At 37.3% G+C, this 26,850-nt stretch overlaps 1 protein-coding gene across 10 annotated transcripts in view; it reads left to right on the top strand.

Moving 5' to 3' along the window:
• LOC105149425 (uncharacterized) overlaps positions 1–26,850 on the top strand; it is a 375,771-nt gene that overhangs the window by 207,139 nt on the left and 141,782 nt on the right. The gene's annotated exons all lie outside the window — the stretch shown is intronic.

Below are 26,850 nucleotides of genomic sequence, written 5' to 3'. Positions count from 1 at the left end.
GTCGTCATCGTCCGAACTTCCTCTTCGTTAAGTACTTTGGCAACACGTCCTTGAGAGTTTTTGCCGACGATGGGGTTAAGCACCCGTGCATACACTCTGGGAAAATTTACATGCTTTGGTTGCAAGTAATTTTAGTTCTTAACGGTCTACAATATTGAGTACTGATCTGACATGGTTTGACCCTGAATGTAACTAGTGAGTTCGTAATAAGCAATGATGACTAAGCGCATGTTACATTTAGAAATATTAAATTTCAGAAATATGTTAAATCAGAAACCTTAGCTTTGTACAAATGAATAACTCTTTTTTCTAAATTTTTGTTAAATATTATTATTCCATCATACATATGTATAATGAGATCAACTTTTATTGAAAGAAATATTATTAATTAGTTACTTAAATAAATCGAAATACTAAATTTAATTATTGTGCAAATCTCTAAAATGGAGATATATATATGTGTACATTTTATTTATGTATATCAGTTTTATTTAAGTGTATTATATTTTAAATTTTGTCTTTAAAGTTAAAAATTACTTATGTAATATGTACATTACATAAATAATTTAATTTTAAAATTAAGATAAATCTCTAATTTGTACATATTTTATTATTAATAAATATTTTATTTAATTCTAAAATATCATATACATGTCACATGATTCAAGTAATCACTTAAAGCTGCATTGTACTTGTGAGAAATTCTAATTAGCGATTTACTAATTAGTGATATACTGTTTTTATATCCAATTAATAAACTGTTAATGAATAGTATTCTTTATAATTTAGCGGAAGCTAATGAATCTTACGTACAATACGCTTTGAAGAAGGAGACGTGTTTATGAAGAGAGAGAGAGACCTTTCGCTTTTCCAATTAGAAATTCATCACATCATGTTTCCTCGAGAATAAACCGGACTCTCTTGGGAGGGATGCTCCTTGGGGAAATATGTGTTGGAATAAGTCTACCGATACTATGTGTGCGTCGCCTACGATAACCTATCTGTGGGTTGAACGCAAATAACGTTAGAATTCATGGGTACGTCCGTTTCGTAGCAAGTTAATGCTTCAATGTTACGATGCATAATTTTCTTCGCTATTGGACAGTCAAAATATTTGCGTTCTGCAGGAATATTACGTCCAAAGTCCTATAACTTCGGTTTACTTTGCACCTTAACATGGTCAAAGTCCTTTCACTTATCGTAGCTGTCTCCTTTATCCCGTTTTTATCATGCGTTAATCAATTTTGCGTTTTTGCTTGTACACCTAACACTGAAATCGTCTCGAGATCGTTTCCTATATTAGCTCCGTTATTACGCCTGCAATTAATTTTCTCGCTCTTTAACGTTGGCGTTGAGATAAAGTTTTTCACGTAGAGTCTAGAAACATTAAGCTTTTTTAGTTTTATCTTTTTACTTACGAGGGAATATTTATTTTTTCTAAATATTATGCAAAGAAGTCATAAATTGTGTCAAAGAACTTCAATATTTATTATATGTATTACTCTCCTCTTATCTTTATAATTTTATAATATAGAGTGATTATTTTGTATCACTTATATTGCATTTTTTATATGATTGTGATTAATATTCTACTTTCAGTTTTATAATTTGGAAAATTCTTCATTCGTACAGTGCATTTTACTTGGAATTAGTTGTTCATTTAAATTTACAAATATATTTGAATATTCAAACACGTATGTGGCAAAATTCAATTAGTGAAATCCAAATTAGGTGAAATACGAATGTGAGTTATGTGTAATTTTTAACAATTAAAAATATCGACTACATCTCGGTTGAAGTTTTACAGATTTAACTACGCGCTGGTTGCAACTAAAAAAAAGAAATTCATCGTTCAGATTGGGAGAAATCGTGAGCATACTGATCCATCTGAACGGATTAAGGCTAATCTCGGTGCACCGGTCGAGTACTTTCGATTGCAGATTGAAGCAAGTCTTCTCTGCTGCGCATTCCCATTGGCAAATGAAAGGGAATTAAATTCGATCCGTCACATTTATCATTGAGCGATTATGGTAATCTGCAAGGACGTAACAACGAGTGTCGGTGCATACGCGATTGCAGATATTCACGATTACATTCTAAAACTTGTATCGGGAGTGGCCGCTGCGCCCACGGATGCACGCTCGGATGGCTGCATCCGTGATGCATCGTTACTGCCTGCTTTAAATCGGCGCCGTGTGTGCCAAGCCTTGGCACAGTATCGTTAATCCCGCGTCTTTCGGTCCGTACGACTGATCAGATTAGATATCGCTATCGGATAATTACCACCCTTCCATTAATTGCGAATTAATGCATTTCGCGTTTCGAAGCGAGCGCGGTTAAATCTGTGCGAATTGACGTATACGAGCGATGCGCAGGCGGATTGAAATATGATATTGTTTTTATACTTCGGTTATATACGGTTACGAGAATATCTGATGAAGTAATCTCGTCAGAATTGAAATAACAGAGGATATTTAAAACTTGAATTTTTATATCGCACGCCGATTGTGTATTCTTCCTTACGTTATACAAATATTGATGTTTATATACATATTTTGTTACAAAAAAACAATGATCCAATTTTTTGTAACGGAATATAACCGAAAATTTTATATATACGTATTAGTGAAATATATTATCATTTATTTATCCATTTAAAAAAAAATGCAATTTTTCTTTCTAACTACTACTTCGCATTTCTCGATTTTAATTCTTTTAATGTTTTTAATCAAAAGCGATTTTTGAGGTATCATCATATTCTGAATTTTCTCGCGAATCGCGTCGTTAAAATTTTATGATCGTGCAGCATGCCGTACATATTCATGACTTATGCGTTTGCCATAGCCTCGATTTTGCGACGGCACGTTTCGGTCAAGCACCGAATATGATTAATTCTGCCGTTTGTTCGTCAAAAATCACGCAGTTCCGAGTAATTCGGCCGTCGAATTAATGGAGATTATTTGGCATTTATTTAAATAAATACGATATACTTGCCTCTCGGAATTTATAGCCACTAAATTTCACATTTTAATTTGTAATTTGCAATTCGCAATTTATTATTGTCATTGCATTCAAGTGTAAATAATAAAAAAGACATAAATTAATCAGAAAATTATCACGCTAGGCGTAAAATTGTTCTAATAACATTATAATATTAAATGCTCGCATTCTGTAATGCAGCTGACGTATACTATTTGTATATATTTAATGTGTATTTTTTTTTTAAAGAGTTTTATGAAACGCACCGCTATGCGCGCGATGTTGTATGCCCGGTAGAGAGGAAGATATAATTAAAATAACCCCGACGAATTAAAGTGTAATTACGACCGAGATATTCACTTCAAGTACCAGTTGTGATTCTCTCTACGACAGTTAATTAGCAATTGCGTGCACGTAACGTGCATAATTCTGACTTTACAGCTGATTTCCGGAGGCGATCTTCTACGTTCTTTTGTCCGTATTCGGTGCATCGATATCGTCAGTTTTCGTCCTAAAACATCATTGATCGCATGGCGCTACGATGTGCTGCGCCGCGTATGCAGATCCCATCGAGTTTTAATGCGCGATTAATTAATCGAGTGACGCGAAATAAACGCTTCGCGTTGAAATTCTATCTCGACTGTCGGCGTAGCAAAACGTGACGTTGAGCGAACCATCCTTTTCCACTCGAGTCACATAATTGAACGGACTAAATCCATCTCCTCTCCCCGTTCTCTTCTTTTTCCTTCTCTCTCTCTCTCTCTCTCTCTCTCTCTCTCTCTTGCTCTCTCTCTGTGGACTTCACCCTGCTTTATTCGTCCCTTTCCTTCGTTAGGCCCTTCATCGTTTCTCTCTTCGTGTGTCCCCATTTAACGTCAGTTCGAATCGGGTGCAGTTAATTGACGTCTACTGTCGAAAGAAATGTATTCGGTAACCGTTAAACGAATTCCGTTTTTCAGCCCTTCCCTCGTCCCCATTTCACTGTCTCTTCTCTTTGCGGAATGGAATGAGGAAGAGCGGTTCCGGTGATGAGTAGGAGCGAGATACTATGAGTATTTTATTCCGATGCGAGACACTTAAGGACGAGACTGCGTATGCATATAGACGACAGTTCGCTTTTCCTTCGACCGCGTTCTATTCCACGTGAGATAGGAATTTGCTTGGTTGCGATTGATGCGTGCGAATGAAGGCAGACGAAAAATTTCGATCGATTTGCATTTTATTAATCGAATTCTCCTCACTTAGCTTTTTTTTTTACTTTATATGATAAAACTTTATATGATAAAACGGGAGCAGGATAGCGAAACTTAGAGTTTAGTCGCACCGCAGATTCTGTGCGTATTCTGTTTTTTATTTTATATAAAAACATTGAAAGGAGAATTAAAGATGCTCTTATAAAAATTATCACATCTTCGAAACAAAACAGATAAATGTAATAAAAAAATTCCAAATCACATATTCTGTTTCTCCTTGTTTTTGTGATAGTCTTGATATTTAATTTATATTACACGACTTAATTGTAAATTAAAGTTTAATGATTTGTTTACTGATCTAAACTTACATCTGTTCGCATTTCTTTTATGACATTTGTATAAAGATAAAGTTTGTATAAAGATAATTGATGATTGTCTTGTTTCGCTAACTATAAACTTTTTTATCTTCTTATTACAAATTTAAAAGACTTATGTGAAAAAAAATTTGAAACTGTTCACAAACTTATTTGCATGAATAATAGGTAATCAAAACTGATTCTTTAAGCAAGTCGCATGTAACATGTATAATATCTATAGTTGAGATTTTGATTTAATTATTCGGTATTGTTTAATTATAAATATATAACGAGAGTGACCACAGTTAATGCTGCTTGAGTATATTTATTTATTTAAACACTGAATATGTTACAACCATGTGTCGTTGTAAAAACGACAGTATTTTGAAAGAATATCCTGTGACAATAAAATGAACTTTCGTTTTTTTTGTTTGACAAACAACATAAAAACGAACAAAAAAAACATAAGAACGAGAGAGAAAAAGGAAAAGGAAAAATGAGAAAGAGAGGGTGGCAATGAGAGAGAAATCGAGAAAATTTGAGGGGTTGAGGGAGACAATGAGAGTATTTTATTCCATCGCGAGACACTTAAGGACGTGGAAGGGTGCAGTCGTATGAATATAAATGACAGTACGTTGCTTTGAATACGCTTTGTTTTTCCGCGGGATGGGAGTTTAAAAGGCGATACGCACATGGACAGGAACAGGAGAAAATTCCTCTCTCACTGAATTTCCTATTGACTGAAAATATGATATTAGCGTTGAGACGTTGACTTAAATATTTAAATATTTAAACTGTCAAGATCGGTATAATAGAATATTTTCTCAATAATAATTTAAAACTAATTATCGTTTCAAGTATTATAGATTATATCATCAGATGTACTTTTAAATAAAAAGTTTTTAATGCATCTGTTCAATGTATGGATGCAGTCGCATGATGCGAGTCTGAACGAGCGATTTAAAATTTAGCTCTACTTAAACCGATATCATTTTTTTTCCGCATACTGGTTCTTGTTTGTACTTAATTAAAGTATAATTTTCTAATTGCCATTCTCTCTCGCGAGGCGCGTTCAGACATTGAGATATTTGCATAACGTTAATTTAATGGGCGCGTATGGAGCGGTAGTTTCTCTCATTCTTCCTGAGCCTGTTCAAGACGTCTTCTCGAATGGTAAATATGAGCGAACGACGAAGGGAGCAATGGTGATGCGAACGATGAAGGTTCCTTCGACGGTTGAATACGTTTTGTTTCCTGCCGAAAGACATTTCAGACATTTGCACGAAGACGAAGGAAGAGACGCGCACCGATTTAAACGATACTATAAAGAAGAGGAGAACGCGGGGAAGCAAAAGAGAATAATGGAGCATAAGAAATGAAGGGATGACGGAAGAGTCGGAAGGGAAAAGGAAGACGTCGACGTTCTCTGTGGTACGCGACAACTTGCTTAGCCGTATCGTTGAAGGACGGTCTGTGTGCCACTGGATCCCGGGTTTCCTTAATTACAACGATTCTCTTCCGTTTCATTAATAAGCAGCCTAAACAAACTGCCATCATATACATACTTGAAGATTTCTCAAGCTCGATCACATCCCTTTCTCTCTCTCCTTTCTCTCTTTCTCTTCACGGCACACGCAAAGTCTGCAGACTTTGTGCTCTCTTCTTCTCTATAATTAAATTTGCACCAAGCTTCGTGAGTTTGGCTCCTTCGTTCATTTAATCGGGCACCAGGCGTTAGTATAATTAAAAGCACATCTCTTTTGGAATTCGTCTCATCTGGACTCTTTCTCCTATTTTCTTCTCTCTCTTTCAGCCTCTCGTTCGCTTCCTCGCTTACCTCCATTTCTACGACGGTCTTCTCTCCTCTTCCTACCATCGACACGAGCGTCGAGTCTTGTTTGCTAATTGCGGTATACATGGTCGTCTGTGTATGCTCCCCGTACTTTCGGCACTTCTCATGTACGAAGCTCAACGCCATGATACGTACGCTGCAAATAAGCGAGTCTTCGTCCGACGAGTGAGCCGAAAGAAGAACCTGTGCGCCGTTTCACAGGGACATCCGGCGGCGGTTCGGTCTTTGTTCGCACGCGGAGAGAAATTATTCGGACTCGAATAATTACGAGAATATGGTGCAATTATCGCGTGCGAAAGGACCGGCCGTACTCGTAAAGGTACTCACTGTCGTTAGGTGCGTCGTACGCGCCTGTGCTATCGCTGACGTGGACCAGAGAGAGAGAGAGAGAGAGAGAGAGAGAGGAAACCGGGTACAAGCGCGTGATACAAAGCCTATTTTCAGGAAGCTCGTGTCATTAAGAGAAAATGGTTTTGCGCAGTAGCGAGAAGAGAATAATAGTGATGCGAGTGTAAACCGGTAAGAGTAGTTCTCCATTTAACCGATTTGTTCATTGTACCTTGCACACGGAAATTATTCTTAATTTATGCAAATTTAACGCACGAATGATTATATGGATTAAGCGAGTAAAACTTGACGTTTCCCCTTCTCTTCTATAGAGAACTATTTATGTCTCTATTTATGTCTCTATTTCAAATTCATTCAAGTAAATGTACTTCTTTTGATCTCCTCGGATGCTTCTGATTATAAAAGTCGTATTGTTATTTTTTCATTGATTACTATTGCAATTGTAATTTTGTCATTAAAAAATTTTTACGCGACGATTTCTCTCACCTTTTTCATATACTTTCTGAATATATATCTACCGCGGGGTGGGAGCAATCGATTTTGCCATTATACGGGGGATTGTTTTACTTTACGTTCCGTGGAATAAACAACGAAATCGTAAATTTCGGCTGATGGCCGGTTGCCGGAGAGCTAAACGACTCCGATTATTCGTGCGGCTCCCGGCCGCGGCACGTACGCTTGACTTTATCGAAGTCTGCTTCAAGATATACCTCGCGCTCAGGACACACGTTTCCTCGAGACTCGACGAATTACGATGGCGGACCCGCATTTTTCTCGGATGTACCCATCGTAAGACGTCCGATCGACAATTACACACGTACGTCGTACGCAGCCAGGTCTCGCCGCGTTTTATCTTGTGTGGCACGTTTAGTTCTTGAAGGCGTGACACGGATTCCTCGTCGTAGTAGAAAACCGGTCTTATCCTCGTGACTTTCTTGTTGTTGCATCGAACCCGCTTTTGCGACGCTTCCGTGGCGGTTTCCGATGCGAAGTTTCTGCCTTTCTCCAGACCACTGAAGTACTCGATTGCGTGTCAGGGTCGAGATTTATTAGATTTTTCTTGTGTTTCATGTGTTGGAGCTCTTTGTGGATAATTCACAGTTCAACACTTTAAGTTATCTGATAAAGGCGATTTGCTATTCTTTTCTGGATACAGCTGGATTAAGAAGGAACAGAAAAAAATTGATTCGACCGAAATTAGCGTTAAAACAACGCTTTGCGCTGATCGAGTTTAAGAAGAAATGAACGCGTTGTGTATTTCTTTAGCCATATCTGATTGATGTATATGTTTTGATCATAATATAGTAATTAAATTATAATGTAGCCATCAATTATCAAGGTAATAAAATTAAATGTAGAGATGTATAATTAAGATGTTCGTGTAAGTGAAATCAGATTTTTAGTAACAAGTTCAGTAACTTCTGTTCTTTAATGATTGTATATAGCAACTTTTAAGCGAAATATTTATTGCATTTATACTTTTTAACAATTTATTTATTGTATTTGATATAACTATTGATAGTCTGTTACGAGTAAAATAATTAAATGAAAAAGTTTTTTGTATCATGTGTGCAATCTTTCGTATCTTGTGTGTACGATCATTGTTGCGTTTCTTGTTTACTTCGGGAGGAAACTGAAGTTCAAGCTATAACGATGCAACAGCATGCGTGTCGCTATGCGAGATCTTTTGCACGCATTGTCACGTATGCAGGCAGATAGAGATACGGAGGCGTATGTAAGATGCTGGGCGTGGCGGAGCATTCGAAGGGTACGGAGTTTCTCAATATTTAATAGCGTCTGGGTACGAGTGCTGTCTCGACACTTCTGAAATTGCAAGGCGTGAAGGATTCGAGAGCAGTGCGGAAACTAGACGAAAGGAAGGCGGGAAGAATTCGTCCGTTGTCTACCATGAAGTCTGGCGATGATTACACCGAGCTTGACTGCGATCTAAAGTGCATTATGAAGAAAACAGTTCCTCATTGTTTCTTATTGACGCAATTAAAAATCTGCTCTTTTGCATTCAATATTTTTACTTGCGGTACAAACAAATCATTTTTGAAGTCATGTATCACTCTCATGTGCATGTATATCATAGGTATATGATCGCTTTGAATGTGCTCGCTGGTGAGCACCTTCGAGTCGAAGAATTTCGCGCATACAAAAGCAGTACACGAAGTCGCTCTCGATAAACGACATGTGTTGCTCGAAGGCTGCGAACGATTGTCAAGTCGCAGAGAACGCAAAGATATCGTAGTACAGATTTAAAGAGAACCTAGAGCCTCGGGTGGTCTTCGAAAGGAGGACAGGCGGAAAGTGAGTAAAGAACGAGGAAGGAGGTGCTCTCGAAGTAGGAGGAGAAGGAAACGGAGGAGGTCTGGCGGAGCATAGTGAGATTGGAATACCTACCACGTAGAGAAGCTGAAGAGACGGGAAAGGGGGTGGGAAGGAAGCCCTGATCCGAGTCAGAAGAGACACAGCAAAGAGAGTACGAGGACCGGGTGGCCATGGTAGAGACACTTTCGTGAGATTGAGCCTGAATTCAATAGGGGATGAATAAAATATAAACCAGTCGCTCTATTGCGATCCGATGCGAAGGCTAAGGGCGATAGTCGACCCTTGTGTAAATAAATAAAAATTATATCCATCCCCGGTGGAACGCGAGTGGACATGTTATGGTGCACACACGCCGACTGATTCTCTCACGGAACTAAATGGCCGATTAAATCAATCGCCTCCATCGTTTGCGCTGTGATTTTCTATTCGGATATTTATACGATGTAGCGATTTACAGCTGTACCTTAATAGATGGACAATATTAATCCGGTAACTGATATTTGGTTATGACATTTTTATTGAATATTCAAAGTTTGTGTGATTTTTTATGTGCATTATTAAAAGACGCACGGTATACTATTAATTATTTCGCAAATATGATCTCTACCGATCTTCGTTTTTGTGATTTGTGACTGGTGAAATTTATGCGAATATTCAGCGCATTTTAAATTGCATGTAGATAAAGAATTAATATTTTTAGTTTAGCGAAATGATTGTCCATGAATATTAAATATCTATCCATAAATGTTTATTAAGATCAAAATTATTATTTCCTTATAAGCCGAATGTACATACTGTAGTAATTTCGTGTTTGACAGAGGCTTAAAAGGGCTGTAGGTTATAATCAAAGAAAATGACGGGATTTCGACGGCAGCTGGCAGGTTCAACTTGCTGCATCTATGCAAATCGCGGTGCAACAGGCACACTAAGGCTAGCATATCTAGGCGCAGTGAATGAATGAAGACAAACAAGTTTCCGCTTCTACTCTCAATCGTTGTGCCGATTACAACGACAGGAAATAATTAGATCGCGACGTCAAAGAGAACGCATGCCGTTTGGATTTAATCGAATCATTCGCGAAACTTTCTCAAAGAAGTTGTGTTTCGTGCGGAAACTTCCAATGGCCTTCATTATACCTTTTGATCTTGATGCTAAGATCTCCGCTGACAAATTACGTTCTAATTAAGATGAGCTCGACTGTTTGTGGCTTGCGGAAATAGTCCAACAAACTCACAATTGAACTAGTCGATCGTACAATTCTTATTCATTTATAACTTAAAAACTTATCGATACTACAAAACGTAATATTGTAATAGATTTTCGCATTAGACAGGAAGTAGGCCACTGAACAAAAAAAAATAGATTAAAAGTGCGTAAAAAAAAAATGGAATTATGAACGAAATTACTTTTCTTTAAAAAGAAATTTTTTGAGTTAAATCTATTGACGTCAGTATATATAAATTAGCAATATAAATAGCATATTATTCTGTTTTTCTATTTATAGACACACACTGTTTCCAATTTTGCTATAAATTGGCAAAAATATGTCGAGTATTCTACTTGGAACAGCTTCAACTTTGTTGGACATCCTGTGATGCTAAAACTTTTATTTATTATAATGCGAAACACATAGAACAATTTCTCTCAATCTTATGAAATTTTCATGTGTACGTTGTCGACTTGTCGATTTCATGGAGAACCTGCTGCTTGCGTTTGCAGCAACCAACCATGCGGATAATTACAATGCAGAATTGCAGGTGTTGGCGAAAAATCTGCACGATCATCTAGCTTTTTAACTGTTGCGAGTTGGTAGGAATTTAATAAAATATTATAGTTTATCACCTTGAGTTAAAATTAAATAAAAAAAAAAAAAACTACCGTTCACATAAATTGCCGACTACATATCAAAATTTTCTTCGAAATCAATCTCGATAAATTCAAATTCTACCTATATGTCATGTAGAGGCATGAATGATGAACTACGTTTTTGTAACATAGGATACATTTGCCGTGTACGCAACGTAAGGAAATGAATTCTTTGATACTGCTAGCATTCCGTTATCCATATCCATTGTATTAGTTGTAGACATTAGCGACCGTGGAAGACCTTTGTGTTTTGGGTCGGCAGAGCGATCGATTATCGGCATATCGAAATTTTACCGCATCCGGCATAGTACTTCGGCATTAGACGACCATGTGGCACACAGACAACCGGACTAAGCCAACGGAAAGATACGAAGGCAGGAGGCAACCAGAGCGGGGGAACCCGCCGGCTTGCAATATTTCGCGTTCATAGCGTTGCTAAGCCGCAACTAACCGCCTTGTTAGGAAGTTACTCCTCCTCTCGACCTCTCGCATCCTCCCTTCCCTTACCTGCTCCTTCTCTTCCGGTCCTTGTTCCCATCCCGCTTCTTCGTCTCTTCCCTTCCTCTTTCATCACGATCTGCACCGTCTGCTTCTTCTCCCGTCCGACTGCCACTTATATTTTTCTCGTTGTACGATTTGCCGTTTCTCTTTCTTCGTGTTCTTTATTGTATCATACATATTTCTTGCTCTCGCTCTTCTTCTCTACCTCACTTTTCGTCCACCATCTTTCGTGTTGGTTTTCTACTGGATGTATAGCCTGCTTCGCTTCTTGTTCATTCCCGTCTGCATTTATTACAATGGGTGTCTGTGAACAAGCGCATTTTCTTATGCTAATGAATTCTACAATAGCAATATAAGTAAATTGCATTTTAGAAAATACTATGAATATTATTTTAAACGAGATAAGTTTTTTCCTCTCGTTATTCATACGGACTTAAATTTCTAGAAATGATTCTGTAGGTAAAAACACAGTTGATATGGGGTATATTCTGTATTTTCGCGTTCCGCTTCTCTGCTTCTTTCTCTCTCTCTCTCTCTCTCTCTCTCTCTCTCTTTGTCTTTTTCTTTCTCTCTCGAGCTTATTCCTCGAGATGTATCTCTCTGATCTCGCGTCAGACCACCCACCGGATACTAAATCATAACTTGAGAAATTCGCGTGCAACGCGCGGGACACCTTTAAGACCTCAGAGGAAACTTGGAGGAGGGTCCTGCTGCCCTTGCAAACCTTTGATAACTAAGTACGTAACGTTTCCTCGACAGCAATCCTCATACTGGTTATATCGTATGTGTACGTTTCAGGAAGGTTCCCAACGTAAACCCACTTACGTGGCGCGGTCTCCGGTTAAATCCTAATTGTAGACACCACATAAACTTTGAAATGACTCATTTACGAAATAGATTTTATTTCTAAATTTAAATCTGAACTGTTACAATTGAATTTCGTACGATCGTTGCGATAGCGGCAATTTAATTATAATTATAATTATAAGTGGCTTTATATACGTTAATGAATTGAAAAAAACATCTTTTGAGATTACATTTTTTTTTTTCATATTTTATTGTAAAAATATAAATTTATAAGTAAAGATTATAAAAGAAAGGAATAAATTAGAAACATTATATGATATCTTACAATCTTTGAATTTAAATTTGAGACTTTACAATTGAGAATTTGACGATGCTTGTTAAACGTCTTTTTATTTAGCATTAAGAACACAGATCTTTTTATTTTAAATTTGCGCAAATTATGAATTTTGAGGAAATATTTTTACATTGAGAAATATTTCACAAAGATTCCAGATCGTTTCTTCCCAATGATATTGCATATATTCTACCGACAATTTTCCTTGGCTCCATCTTCGAAAGCCGGAGGTTGCTTGAATGTAAACTAGATCGCGACAGTCGATGCTTGGCTCTTCTCCCGGGTATGTCCTTTGATGCTCAAAGGTTCCTTTGATGCACAGCTTATATTCCTATCGGAATTAAATATGCGATTTGATGTAACTGCATGTGCATGCGGCGTCGACCAATATCCGAATTCAATTTACGATACAACCGACTATTTTTTCCGTTTATTTATGCAATATAATGATAGTTGCTTCCTTTTGATATCGCAGGAAAATAGTTAAATAAAAAATTGAGCAATAGGGAAACGAACAGACATTGCAATTTAATACATATTTTTATTTCTATTTTTTTTTTTTTACGGTGACTTTATCCAAACCTAAACAGTGATTTCTTTATTATTTTAATCTCGAGATTTTTAATCTTGAAGCTTGTAATATTTATATCCAATTTGACCTGGTTTAAATTGATAAAAATCAGAATGTGCTGCATCGCACAAAGAGGAAAAATGTTAAATGACACTAGGGCACATCGATTAAAGCCACGTAATGTCACGTTTTATCATGTTTATCTCAATAAACTTCATCGCACGGGAGTGGAGTTCAATTCACGAAAAGAGGACAAAAAAATGTGTCTTATTGAGAATCAAAAGCTGCGGCCCCGTAGCGGAGATGGTTAAGAGCGTAAATCTTGATACGTGCCGTATCCAATTTATCTGCGTGCGCCCGATGTATGGCGTTATTAAATACGTGACCTTACTGGGCGCTCTTTTATAGAGTGTTGTAGAGTCGCGTTGAAGCACTATATAGTTTTATCGCTGTCGGCCATAAGTTTCATTGGGGTCGCGATTGTCCGGCAAAATGAAACGCGCGAAGGGGGTAATAAAAACGTCCGAATCGCTTGATGACTGATACTGACTTGTTATTTTTTTTTTGTTTCAGGTATGTAACAGTACTTTCACGTTGCCCTTCCTACGTTAATCAAGAACAGAGAGTGAGTAAATGCTCATATAATTCCATAGCTTATATCAAGAAATTGCGATTTGACACAAGATAAAGAGTTTTATAAATTGTTACAAGATTTATATATTATTATTGTAGCCTGTAATTGTGATGAAGCTAATTATAAGTTATATATATGTATATATATATATTGCACAATTCCTTTAATTAATATTCTTAAATTTATAAATTATATTACTAATCTAATTTTTCTCAATGAATACATATCTTAATTTATTTTCTGAATTCGAAATTTGTATTATGCTATTATATAATGTTGTTTTATAAAAATATTTTTTATACCAAATGTTATACACTATTTGCTTATCATTAATTTGGCAATTACATAAATATGTAACAATCCTAATTTCTTGATGATTTGTTTATTTAGATATACATACATCTCGCCATTTCAAGTAGTAGGTAATCTTATTACTCGATATTGCGGGACTTGCAGGCGCCGTACGATCGATCATTTTCAATTACAAAAATACCCATCTACGACTACGCGATGCCTATTACAACAGTATGTAAAGGTCGCGTGCGTCGAAGCCACTAGACACAACGTCGCCGTGTATTTCTAAATTTGCATCTCTGCCGTCGACAAGCATGCAAGCGAAAACGGGAGCGGATTTGCGAGGAGGACGAATGGGATAAATTAATCGGCGACATGTTGGCGCGTCGCATATTTTTGCGAAAAAAATTGAATATTGTTTAAGAGTACGAAATTCTGATAGCACTGAATGTTTGATTTTCTTTGAAAATTAAATATTTTGAAAATGTTATCTGCTATTTCGTGCATGAAATGATAATTATTTGTTGAAGGTCAAAGATTTTAGAAGTTATCTATTAATTGATTAAATTTAATGCAAAATGCAGAAACTATGTTTATTCAAAAAGTGCCCTTTGACTGAGTACAATAATGAGTCTAAAGTTATTTTTATTTTAATTTCTATTTGTTATACTTATCTTTTTTTTTACGAGAATTAATTGGATTGAGATTAACTGATTTATTAATAAATTTGCTTATCTATCATGAATCAGCTATGCATTTTTTATAATTCTAATTATATCCTATATATATGTATGTATAAACTTTTAAAAATTGAGTTAATTACAGTTGAAACGCTAATGGCAAGTTTAACGAAACTGATAAGAAACTAATTCTTAAATTTGTCATTAACATTTAACTGCGATTAACTAATTTTTTTTATATTACACAATTAAGATTATAGAAGTCTGTAAAGAAAAGTGCTGATTAATAATAGATAAACAAATGTCAATTGTTTTATCGATATCAGTTAATGTCAATCCAAATAATTTTCTTTTATCTGTAACTTAGAACTACGATAAATAAGTGAAAAAAAAACACGGTTTACCTTATAAAAGTAATAATAATCAATTAGAAAATGAATTCTGAAATAGCACAAGAGAGATCTACTATTTTTAAATGTTTTCACATTTTATTATATTAATATATTGAATATAATTATTTAACTCTAACTCGTACCTTTATCTTTATCAAATAATAAAATATTTTTAATTGTTAGAAACATTAATTTTTACATTATTCATTCATACTTTCTACATACTTTATTTTATCAATTTCATAAATATAATTTTATGTAAAACTTTGAACATTAACATAGAAATAATATTATAAGATAACACAAAATTACAAATTCATTGATTTGACATCTCATATATATTCTTAATTATTTGTTACATGTATATAATTCGTGCGTATATAATTCTTCAGTCTTTTGTTTTACCTAGATTTTTGCTCAAAACATTTACAACAGTTTATTGTATGAACATTTGGCAGAACGTATATTTGCTTTTGAAAAAAGAAAAGTAGACAACTTTCCGTTTGGCATGCTTCGCTATTGGTTTCGCGCGAATCCGCCATGAGCGATGTAGGTGCAATCAGCCATTACTGCTGAAGTGTAAATCCTATCGGATAAGCAAAAACGCCGCCGGATACGCTTTCGAACATCTACCATAGTTTCGGGCGGAATTCCGCGACATGCAGAAGTTCGTACGCGCATTGATGCGGCATGAACTCGCTCATGCCAGCTCATATCCCAACGCAGACTGTGCGGCGACGTGCGTGTTCATTCGAAATTCTTCCACTTGCGCCTTGTTTATTATCTACGATAATGTCTCGCTTTGGCTTTAATTTTAAGCGGATACGGCAACGCGCTAGCAGACGGTAACCCGATACAGTAAATCCGCGACAGACCGGACGGCGACGACGCGTTGGCATACTCAGTCTTTCCGTCCATTCCATTCCTACAACGTTATCTCGAAAGCTTCTATCCTGATTGTAAGTGAACTCTCGGGAGCGAGAGGATAACGTGGGAAGTAAAGAGCGCGAGAGAAAGAAAGAAAGAGAGAAAGGAAAAGGTAGAAGACGAAGAAAGATAGAGATAGAGAGCTTTGGGGACAGACCCGACATTTCGTTCGCTTTCGAAGACAGCACTGCGCTTCGAGTCTAATTACTCGAGTAAAGCTCAAGTCGCGAGTACCTCGGTAAATAAACGAAGTAAACGAGCGGGCCGGACTGTCCGCTTTCAACGATGTGTCCGTAGCCGACTCGTAATTGCGAGTAAAACTCGAACTGGCGTGCAAAGTGCTCGACGCGACGGGAACAGACCAGTATTTTTCAGTCTCTAGAATTCAGCGGGATACTAATCCGCTAGGTAGATAGTTTGAATTTTTAGTGAAAAGTTTACTGGAATTTACTTTTTATATTTTAAAATGCTTTTATGATAGTAAATTTCAATGATATTTTTTAATTGATGGATGAGCTTAGAAAAATTTATTCAACAGGTAGATTTTTGTTTTATTTTAAATTTAGTTCATTTCAACTGATAAAGGTAAATATAAATACACGTCCTATAAATGAAAATGTCTAAAATGACATTTGATCATATTTCTAAAAGTATATTCTTTTTGTCGATATTACTTGATTAGTTAACAATTGTCTATCGAATTAAAAATAATGTTTTTCACCTTTTCTGAAAAATTAATTTTTTCAGAGAGAACTTTTGAAGAGAACGTTATTTTTGAATTAATGAGAATGCTGATTAAAATTAAAGATCTCAATAAGTAAATTTTATACGAAGAAAAATACAGTGTGCTCGGTTATCAATATATAGCTTTATTTTATTATTTATATCCAGAGATAAACGTATATATCTCTCTATATAAAATATAAAAATATTTCAATTATATTAGAATTATTAATAGATATTCATTCGTATAAACCTTTTAAGGAGGAGAACATGAATTTTATGGAAAATAAACTATACTGTCAAATATTATGTCATAGCGTTAATCCGCTAATAAATTGTCTACCATGTTTAAGTGAATTTATATGCTTGAATTAAAGGATCTGACCGTTTAATTTAGTGATAACTTGTACCGCATGCATGTGACAGCGGTTTACGATGGGAGACCACGTGCCCGCGTGTGCTCGACATTGGTCATGAGCTTATGTAATCGAACATACACCATACATTGGCTACCGAAGACGATTTTACATGTAGTTACGTTCGTTTTCAACAATGGGTGTGACGTAGCTTCTGCGACTGCAGCTGTTGGCGGAACTCGCAGCGAGCGGAGCGGACAGCGCGCCGTAATTCGATAGTCTACCGAATGCAAACTCACTCTCCCCTCTTTTGCATAGTGCCGCGTTCATCTCGGGCAAACAAAAGAACGTCTATATGTGACATTACACACGCCTTCGGTAAGCAAAGGACCGACTGTCGGTTCGCGGGAACCCTCGATGCACAATAAACTCAACCCGATGGGCTTTAGGTCTCCGCTACGTTTGCTTGCGTAGTCGCAAGGAATTGACGTGTCGTGTAAATCTATACGGGGTGTTGCAAAAGTGTGTATGCCAAGTAAAAATTGTGTTTATTAGTTAGGTTGCGCAAAAAAGAAATTTGATGAAACCAAACTTGTTTTCGACAAGTTATCAATAGTTACAAAGCTACTTTTTTTTTTAATCGCTTATTTTCCGATAATACAACTTTATTCAATATGTAACAAAATATTTACAAACGATTTGAATCACCGTTAATTTAATCTAATCTGATTAAGGAGTAATTTATTCTTATTAATTATTCTGTCAAAATTATAAAATATTTATATGAATGGCAAGTTTGAAATTTGCCGTTTCGCGTTATCGATACAATCACTTTTAAGTTTTCCAAGCAGACAATGTTCTTTGAGAGAAATGTAGAATTCAATGTACCGAAATTGTACGCTCAGATGAGAGTAGATGCGATTGTCTGCCCATGATAAAGTACTTAGTTGGTAAATGTTTCGTGGTACTCTTGTCCTGTACGTGCATTTGGTCAACAGAAACAGTGGAGGAATTGCCTACCGCGCGTGCAAATATGACAGCAATATCAATATCTGTTTACGACATTGAACCGCGGCAATGCGTTGGGTTAACGTCCGGTACTATTATTTTATATGAATACCATCGTCGGTGTGACCACGTCTTTTTTCGCATATTGAACACGTTTATCACGTCGCTTCATTCGCGTTTCCGCCGCGGGGCGCGCGTCCGTCATTTACTTTTATCGCTTAGAATTTCCGCTCTATTTGGAACAAATTCCATTTTACATAACGAGCGTCCATTAATATATTAAATGACCTAAAAGAATTTTCCAAGAGCCGGACGTGACTGGAATAGATACAAGGACTTCTTCTGGACGAAGAAAAATCTGCATACGGTAACTTTCACGGTTGTTGCCATTTCAAGATAAAAATTCTACGTCAACGGAGATGATCTTTCAAATCTTGTCCGCTGCTGTATACATTCATAATTAACTGACGTTCAATTTAGTGGTATACCTGGTTACCCGATGTGGTTACCCGGTTGTAACCACTAAGAGATGTTTATTCAAGCATAATTAATGTCAGTAATTATCACGCAGCTATCTATTTTACGTGACTATTAAAAATTATTGATCCCTGTATCTTGTTCTTTACATAAATTTCTACGTGTATATTTTTTAAACATTCCTCATAAAGAGATCTGACATGCTCGATGAACACTTGCATGTCACAAAGTGTTAAGAGGGCCAATTTAATCCAATGTCTGTGTGTGCGATGCGATAAACAGATCTTCCGGCGTATTTCCAGGCGAAATGGAAAAAGAAGATTTCGCGGAATTGTCGGGATTTAGCGAAAGGACAGAATGGCAGACGCAGGGCGCGATGACTCTGACAAAAGGGCTGTAAGGGGGGGGGGGGAAGGGCACGAGGAGGGACCGAGCGGGACGGAATTGGGAGAAAGAGAGAGAATGCAATGAAGCGGATAGTAGAATCCGACGGAGTCGGCCGAGCATCGGATGGCTGAAGGGATGGTAGGCTGGATTCAATTACTTGGAGAACAATACTGCTTCGCCGTCATTGTTTGCTCGAGCACTTGCTCAGATTTTCCTGGTCTGGGACCCCTAGCGTCGTATCCCATGTCCCGTTATACCATGATATTTTGTTTGCTTGCTATAACACCGACGATGACAAGGACTGAAATGAGGACAAGAATGAGGATAAGAACGAAGACGAGGACGAGGATGATGACATCGATGGTGAGGACTGCAATTTGTCTCGTTGGCCTTGGCATTCACAAAAGTCTCGCCACAGACCTTTTGTATCGATAAAACGTCGAATGCGTTGGACCAGTTATGTCTCCTGATTTCTAACGCTATTTCGGGTCGCGAATTGAACGATAATTTTTCTGCACGTGCAACGTACTGAGATTCTTGGCGATGGTGAAACGTGGCTTCCGGCGCTTATAGTATTCCCACGTGTCCGGGCACCGCTTCCTAACGCGAAATAAAGATGGATGTATCTATTTGTCTTTCCATCCTCTCGCCTATCTATCTGTTTATCTATCTGTATTTATCTTCATCTATCTGTCGATCCATGTTGGTTTATTTACTCGCGCTCGGTCGTGCATCTTTGGATCTTTACCAGTTTTGATACTTTCTTCCGCTGATATCTCTGTCAACGTTTTGCTCGACGTCTCGCACATAAAATATTGTACTTTTAGAATTTGTCTTTATTAATTTTATACCAAAACGATAAGCAATTTATCGGTATATAGAATATTTTGTCATTACCGAATGTTAAGAACTATGGGTAACCGAAATCTAGAGATTTTTGTCATTAATTTTAACATTAAACATGTAAATTTTCCGCAAAGCGAGCATTGTGTGTTACAGGGTTTATCTGATCATTTCATGTCCATCATTTATAGGCAACTTCAAACCATAAGGGATCCTGTAAGTTGACGATGCCGACGTTTTTGTCTGTCGCTAGCTCTGTCGCGACTATTTTATTTCTATTCCCATGTGGGACAGCTTTCGCGTGCTCTCACCTGGAAATGCGTACGTTACATCGCGTACGTGCAAATAGATCGTAAAAACTTTTTGTTCCAAAAACGGTCGACCGAATGTGACGAGCGACGGTCGTTCGTTATACCCGGACAATGAAATCCGTCGTCTACCTACCGTTTGTCCTAGTCGCGGTGATATTTGCAAGCCTCAATGGTTATGACTCTTTATGTCCTTCAAAATTGATACGGAAACCATTCGATTTCTATATTTGTTCTCTCAATTCGAATTTCGAAGCTGTTGTTGGAAAATTGATGAAAAACACTCTTGTGCTGAGTTAAGTTAAAAAGAAACTTTTTAAGCGAAATACGATGTGATGAAATAATATGTGATCATTTTTATTACGTTTCTATTTTTATGTTGACAACAATTTGTATGTACGTACACAGTTAAAAGACAGTTTCCGATTCACTGATAATTTTTTTTGTTTCTGTGCAAATATAAATCTTCACGCGTACGTCCTGCAATTTTTTTTACATCTCAAACTTTAGAATATATTTAAATATGTATAAGTTTTTTTTTAAAACTTTCGTGATTTACGAAATCTTAATTTTCTTTGCATAAAAATGTAGTTCTGTTTATTTTACGATAGCTGATACATTCCTCTGATACGAGTTGCCTTCATAATTTCAGCCATCATAATTTCTTTATTATTCGTGACACTGCGCTATTTACAGGAGCGTCTTCGTTATGCAAGTTTCTGCTGAAACGCGTCGCCGCGGACTCGTCTCCATTTCCGTGGGCGTGAGTCTGGATTTTTAATGAATTTTTAACTATTCAATTTTTGTGCCGAGTCTCATTCCCCTTCTTCCTCTTCTCTCTCTCTCTCTCTCGATGTAACTTTCAACAGTCGCACCAGGTTCGAGTAGATGAAGTTGAGAAGGCAGAGTCGCAAAATGGCTGCGGAAGAGGACCGTTAGTGGGTGGACGTAAAGTGCCGGGACGACGAGGGAACGGGAGGAAGCGGTACGTCGGAGAGTGGAATAATGAATAATTCCGAAAGAGGGATTCGTCTTGCAGCCGCGCGCACTTCGGCGATACAGAAACCGAATTCGCTAGTTGTTCCTTCGTGAAAGCTCGAAAGGAGATTCGCGTTCACGCGGTTTTATCAATTCTCTCGTTTTCCGTTAAGCGATTTTGTGAGAAATCTCTTAAGAAGAAACGAAACTTATGCAAGTTTATATAGTAAGAATTTGTTTATAATAATAAAGTTGGTTTGTAATATAAGTGTGATTATTTCGCAGTAATAATAATGTCAATACTAGACTACTTGTGACTAATTCAGACAAGTTTCAATGATGAAATAATACTTATTGTTTAAACTTATTATTTAAACGTATTTAATATTATATGTAGCACTAATGGAGAGATTTGATCTTATAATAATATAATGATGGCACTAAATACAAATATATTGAAACGATTCGGGTAATTATATGCGGGAATATTTATTATCTTATACACTGTAAATATAAATAAATATATGAAAGGAATGGTAACCTAATTTCTTGAGTTAAAATAACATTTTGCTATTTCTAACAGAAATCTCTGCATATACATCAAATTGTAAATCGGTCCATTTCTGTGGTTAATTTTGAAGTAAATAACATCTGTATCAACACATCTGTATGCATTTAGTAAATAATAAACTAAATGTTAGTCAAATTTAATATTTTTTAATTAGATTGTTTCGTTGTTGTATAACGAAGTTGAATTAATAACACAAAGAGACTTATAAGAAATGATAAAAAATAAAATTGGATATAATTTGACATTACGAATTTAACAATGTAACGTACGTAGTATTACAGCGAATTCAACCAACGCAAATGTAAATGTGCAGAGATCAAGAGATTAAATGCAAATGTGAAGGAATGGCGTCATAGATCAGATAATTACGTCGACATACAAAATCTATGATGATTTTATTATCTACGTAAAAGTACGATAAGTTCAATCGCGGAGAGGAATAACGACAGGGACAGGGAGACGTGATTGTAATTCCAGTGGTGTGTTTCTCGTAATTACGCGCGACGCGTCACGTTTCGGCACCGAATAATTTTTGCCGCGGGGGGCAGCGAGAGAAACAGAGAGGACATCCGGAAAAATGGAGAACCGCGACACTGCGGGTGCGACTGGGTATGTATATTTTCTCCGCGAATATTCCGCGTTGCCGAACGTGCCGCGGAATCCGCGGTGGCGATAGCGCGGTCGCGCCCGTTGGCAGATAAGGGGCGGCAAAAAGCAGAAATGAGAAATGCTAATGGCATTCCGTTCTCAGCGCTATCATCTTTCACGGGGTCGGGCAAAAAAAAAAAATAGAGACGCGACGAGGGACGGGGGTGGTAGGGTGAAAAAACGAACGGCGCATGCCGCTGTTTGCACAGTCGTCGTAGTAGCGACGGCTTGCGGTGGTATTGGGATGTACTTTACGTTAGGACTCGGCCGTTGATATCGCTCATCCTGAATATTTTATAGGATGCGTCTGGAATAAAATAAAACTCGTCGTGACACGTCGAAGTCAGTGCTCTCTTCCTCTCCTACTTTCTTCTCTTTCGTTTACCGTGCTCATTAATCTGATCTTCGTGCTACTCGAGACGAAGTGGAATAATTTCGTTCTTTTGGCTCGTTAAAATGTTAATTGTTTTTCTTCTAGTCGATTAATTTCGTTCTACTTTTCAACACGTACAGCGCCGCAATTCTTACGTGCGGCTTTTTCGCCTGTATTAAGGTAATTTTGAAATTAAATTTGTAATATTTTTACAAATTCGTGTCCATTTTTTGGATATCACAATCTTTTCCTCTTTTTTTCTTCATTTTTCTCTGATACTCTTTCTTTTATATCATTTCTTCGAGAATTAATTTAAATGTCAACTTGTCACAAAATGACGGCGCAGAAATTTAGGAAGACTTTAAGAAACAGAGGCGACCGTCGTCGAGGATGTTCGTTGTTAATTACATACAGTCGGAAAGACATTAGCCGCCTTCTGCGCGCGACGCACACACTGTCAGATCTCGACCGGAAGAGCGTGTATGAAGTATTAGTGAGGATGAGAGCGGCGGAAGACAATGCAGTGGATACGAACTAATTGCCGGATTCTCTTGCCGTCTAGTGGACCAAGAAGATTAACTGCACACCCATCCTCCTCACCGTCTGCCCTCACCTCTGTTTTCTCCTCTCTAACCTTCTTGTCTCTCTTCGTTTTCTACCCTCTTCGTTGCCATACGCTGAGAGTGAGTGAGTGAGTGAGTGAGTGAGTGAGAGAGAGAGAGAGAGAGGGCTCCAGTGCGTATATATAAATTAGTTGAATTTACTTCTACCTGTGTGTGCATATCGTGTGCTCGAATTATATAGATTAGTAATTTAAACCTTTAAAGCGCACTCGTTTCTCGCGCATTTACGATCTTATGTACAAATATATTACATTTTATTCGAGAACATCGTAAACTTGCGTTTTTAAATATCGATGAAACATTACGAGACAACAATTAAAATCCTTAGATAATTGAACATAAAAAATAGAACATAATCGAATATTTTTACTTTCTTTTATATTTTAATTTTTTATATATATGAAATGTTGAAAAAGATATTTTTTTTATATATGTAAAATACGTCAAATTTTATTATGTAAAACTTAAATACTGTTTGCTTTGTTTTATACATTCTCGATCTCTTTAAGAAAAAATTGATTGGAAATTATAAAATTTGTAGCCGTTGAAAGGAAGAGCGTTAATTCTTTGAAACACAATGCGGAATAATTATATATATATATATATATTCCTATTTTAAAATACATTTTTTTTCTGAAATTTTCGAAATTTACTGTTCGTATAAGGATTAGTTTCTATTGTCATTAGTATTTGATATTTACAGTACCGATCTGGAAGACCCTTCTAACGTCAGTTGGATGAAAACGATTACCTCACGAGAATATGAGAGAACGAAACAGTGTGGTGTATCAGTAAATAAACATGATGATACACACGAGGTCGCATCATCTATAGCGCAAGAGCTAGCTTGTTAAATGCTACACAATGGAACGACTTACGTTCATTTAATCTTAAATGCGAATTCTGCGGTATCTCGCAAGGGTTTGTAATTCAACGTGCCTCGTTCTCCATCCTTCCGTGACCTTCCTGCCCCTTGCCTTCTCTCATTCTCGACATAAAGGATGAAATGAAGCCGAAATACCACGCTCTGCCGCCTCCCCCTCTCTCCTGCCATTCTCCACCGCATCACCGCTACCATCACCACCATCACCGGTATTTCTATCCCGCCACCATATCGTCTCCACCTTAACCTCGAGTGCCGCGAATTCTCCTATCCTTTATCCCTCTCTTTCCCGCCTTTTTCGTTACCGATCGTTGAAAGAGCGTGCTGCTTGCCCGTAAAGCGGCAAAGAATTCACCCGTTATTGAATCAATATTGTGCAAACCTATCAGCGACCTCCCCCTCCCCACCTCCCCGTACCCCATGCTCTCATCTTGTGGTGGTACCACCTTCTCCTTTTCCTCTCCCCGCGTTTTGCCATCTAAGGAGCTCTGATATGCCGCCGAAGGAAAGTATTGTCTACTCCCCCACTTCCGTTTCCTCCCCCTCATTCCCCCCCCTTTTCTTGTTATCGATCTGTGTGCAAATATTGAACCACGTCAGCATGGGCGAGAACGAAAGTGGGAAAGGCTCGACGAGAGACGGCGTAGGAAAAGGGGATGGAACGAGAAAAGGAGCGAGCCGTAGTGGCGGTATAAACCGCGGACAGGGGTGATAAGAGGGAGGAAGGGGAGTGAAGCGGGGTAGCAGATAGAGAGCGTAGTCTTTCCATCGCGGATGAATTTAATAGGGTAGCGTTCCGGTGCATTCCAGTTGAGTTAACGACACGAGGACTCGAAGTCAATTAGAGAAAATCTCTTTGGCGTCGTGTGGCTTCCTCTTCTCGTATATACCGTATCGATAACCGTGTTTGGTGAAATCGTCGTTGGCACGTAAACAATGTGCGCGTGCTAAACGATTCGCATGATTCCTCGAAAGCAGACCTCTCTTCTTTTTCTTATTGTCTAGCTGGTGCTTATGTCGCATATTGTCGGAGCAGATCGTTTTCAACTGGTCCGTCAACTGAACGGACGACAGTTCGTGAAATTGCGGTGATTTATCATCTCTCACAGAACGTAAGATTCGCCGTTTAAGACGATTGTTTTGACAAAAGCTCTCCAAGAGACTTCTTTCTTTATGACAAACGAATTACGAGCAATAGCGGAATCAAGCATGTAATTGAATCAAATATTGGATATACTGCGATTTTCAAAGTGAATTTATCCGAGTGTCAATTGATAATAAAATGTCGCATACATACACACACACACACACATTATATATGAAATTAGAAGTTAATACAATTTGATTATTTGTATAATTAGTGATAATTGAATTTATATTGTAAATACTGATACATAATTATTAAGTCTGATACTTAATATGAAGTTTTAATACATAATCTTAAAAACATTAAATCATTGTGAATATATTATTACTTGACAAATGATGTATAACAAATGATAATTTGTATTATTTGAATCTCAATCGAACATTTGATTATCAAGTTTATATATTACCTAAAAATTGTCTCTAAAAATCTCTAAAAAAGAAATATCAGATTTGTCGATCAAAGATGAATTAAAATAGTTAGAAAAATATAAATAATTAAAAAAGAAACAACAAAGAAAAATATCGTCGGAAATTCCGCAATGGTGCTCCAATATTTAGGTAGCAGTCGTTTAACAGATTCTTTTCAATCGCGATCTATTTTTATTTGCGGCGACGACAGCGGTCGACATTTATTCGACATGGACGTATATCATGTTCAATAAAGTATCACAGTCCTACACTACGGTCAACTTTCGCTACCCGGTAACTTCATTTACAAATTGTACCGTGCATTTTCGCGATTAATGTGCAACGACTTCGCGCGCAAGGCGAGCAGCGAAGAGCGGAATGAAGCGAATGGAAGCAGAGGAGAAAATCGCTGGATAGACGATATGAATGGTTCATTTCGCGAGGACGGCTAATATTTCGCCCGTGCTGTGGGGAAAACGTCCTGTGAAAGAGATGCTCGTTTCTCTCTCTCTCTCCTTTCGCTCTCTCCATCTCTCCGTCTTTCTCCTCTTCTTCCCTCCTTTCTCTTCTGTCTTCTCCTCTTCCCACGATCCGCTTCATCTGACACAATTTAATCGCGTTTTACCGTGCATACGCGTGTTTATTCGACATTATAGCGACCGCGGTGCTGTTTACCGTTCGCGTGCATTCCGCCGATATTTTTTATGGCTTGAATTTTATACGTCACACACTTCATCCCTAGCGTGCGGCCACTATCACTACCCTCAACAATTTTTTAACTACTACGTTTTCGAACGATGTTGTTTGCCGGCTGCATGTTATTTTTCTCCCTTCCATATATTTTGTGCATCCTATCACTGTGAAGTCTTCAGACATAAATGTCTAGGTGTTGTACTCGTATACTTTTGACATATCGTTTTTGTTTACATTTATATACATTGAAAAAATACTAAATTTTAATAAATATTTGTTCAAATGGTTCTAAGTCAGTATTCACTAAATGTTAACATATGCTGTACAAAAATCATTAATTTTATTTAGGTAAAA

Source organism: Acromyrmex echinatior, chromosome 3, assembly GCF_024713525.1.
Source record: "Acromyrmex echinatior isolate Ae372 chromosome 3, ASM2471352v2, whole genome shotgun sequence".
Lineage (NCBI taxonomy): Eukaryota > Metazoa > Arthropoda > Insecta > Hymenoptera > Formicidae > Acromyrmex > Acromyrmex echinatior.
The sequence above is the reverse complement of the archived record's forward strand: the minus strand, read 5'-3'. Positions and strand labels throughout refer to the sequence as shown.